We start from the raw sequence: 1,976 nt of genomic DNA, 5'->3' as shown, positions 1-1,976 counted from the left end.
TGTGAGGAGTCAAAGATGTGTCTCAGACGTAGTAAAAAAAATATTATCGACACATGATTGCTCAAACATTTGCAAAAGTTATTTGTACTCGTTCTCTTCAAAATAATAAACAATTTTCATCTACAACTCAAGAATGGGTTCCTGCATATCTTTCTTTAATATATATTTTTTGTATTTGGCTCCAACATTTTTGTTAATATGAAGTTGACAAAGTAAATTTGTTGAAGATGGAAATACAACTTCAATTGCATTAATTAAAGCAAGTTCTCTGTCAGTCACGATCACCTGAAGAAATGGGGTGTTTGAAACGCACAACTCTTTTAACTTCTCCAATGCCCAACAAAAGTTTTCTTAGTGCTCACAATCCATATAAGCAAATGCAACATTGAATGTCAATCTAGTTGAAATTACACCAACAATTTCAAATAATGGTAACCTATACTTATTGGTTTTGTAGGTGTTATCCATGATCAATACAAGATGGAACATGTTCAACAAAGTTATGAAATTTGGGTGCGTCCAAAATATGTTCCTCACAACGATGAAGTCTCCATGAGTCCTACTCCAACAAGCATATTTATCAGCTTCAAGTAACTTTAATAGATGTTGCATATCAGTTTTAGGTCATTTCAAATTTTCATGTATGTGTTTCATCGCTTACAAATTTGAGAGATATTAGTCACATTCTCCTTATCTCGATCTCTCAAAGATGACAAGATGTGTCTCGGTGCAATGTGATACTTTGTCAGCTCGTCAATATGTTTCTTATTTTCTTCTTTTAAGTGCCCCATAAATGCATTATTCACAAAAGTAGCCACTAACTTATAGTTGTGATGTCCACACATTAGACTAATAATTCATCTCTTAACATTTTTCAATAGTCTCGATCTAAGTTTAAACGGACAACCACACATTTTAGTTGAGGTTTCTGAGTTACTTTTATTTAACTTATATTTTCCACCTTTATCATAACCAAGAATTAATTTTGACTTTCTTCTTCTCTTTCTGGTCTCTATGTCAGAGCGAGTAATGATGACAGCTACTCGATTTTGTCGGCAAACCTATCTTGCCCATGATATGACAACTTTTTGTGACTCAAAAATTTGATCAATTGTGATTGTTTCAGTCAAATATATATACATAATGGTTTGTTTTTTTTCCATCTTTACTTCAAAAAAAAAAAAGTTAAAAAAAAATATATATATACACCGGAAATTTCTGGTAAGGTAAAATTAACTACTGAAAATTTCAAGACACAAATTCCGTTAGTATAAATTATATACCGAAAATTTCATGCCTTAAAATTTCTGGTAAACAAATTGTACTACCGAAAATTGTAAAAATGAAATTTTCAATAGTTATAAATTGTGTAATAATTTCTTTTTACTATTAATTGAATGAAAATGAAAAGAATAAATTGAGATTTTTAATATTTTAAGGGTATAAGTCCAGCTGGAAGGTACGAAATCCGACTTTCTCCTCATTACAATGTTTAAGAATAAAAAAAAAAATACAATGTTTAAAAATGGCGGTTGTACTTGTAACATCAACTATAATTAGACCCCGATTTTATGGAATAATGAGAGACAACATTTTGATTTATAGGTTTCTTTTTGGATAGTGGCAAGATATGCGGGATTTGTATGCTTATATCCCTTTTTTTATTTTTTATTCCTCAAATGCCCTACTCTGAAACAATATTTCCTGAATGCCCTACTTTTTCGTTCCAACAGGAAGTCGTTCCCTGGGGAAGCGACCTCCTGAAGAGGAAATTTTTTTATGCTAATAGGGGGTCGTTTCCTGGGGAAGCGACCTCCCACTGGGTTGGTTTTTTTTTTTTATTTATATTTTAAAGTTAGTTTATTATTAGAATTCCAACCTATAAAAAAAAAAAAAAAAAAAAAAAAAAAAAAAAACCAACCCAGTGGGAGGTCGCTTCCCCAGGAAACGACCCCCTATTAGCATAAAAAAATTTC

The sequence above is a fragment of the Cicer arietinum genome, chromosome 6 (genome assembly GCF_000331145.2).
Source record: "Cicer arietinum cultivar CDC Frontier isolate Library 1 chromosome 6, Cicar.CDCFrontier_v2.0, whole genome shotgun sequence".
Taxonomy (NCBI): domain Eukaryota; kingdom Viridiplantae; phylum Streptophyta; class Magnoliopsida; order Fabales; family Fabaceae; genus Cicer; species Cicer arietinum.
This window is presented reverse-complemented; position numbering follows the sequence as displayed.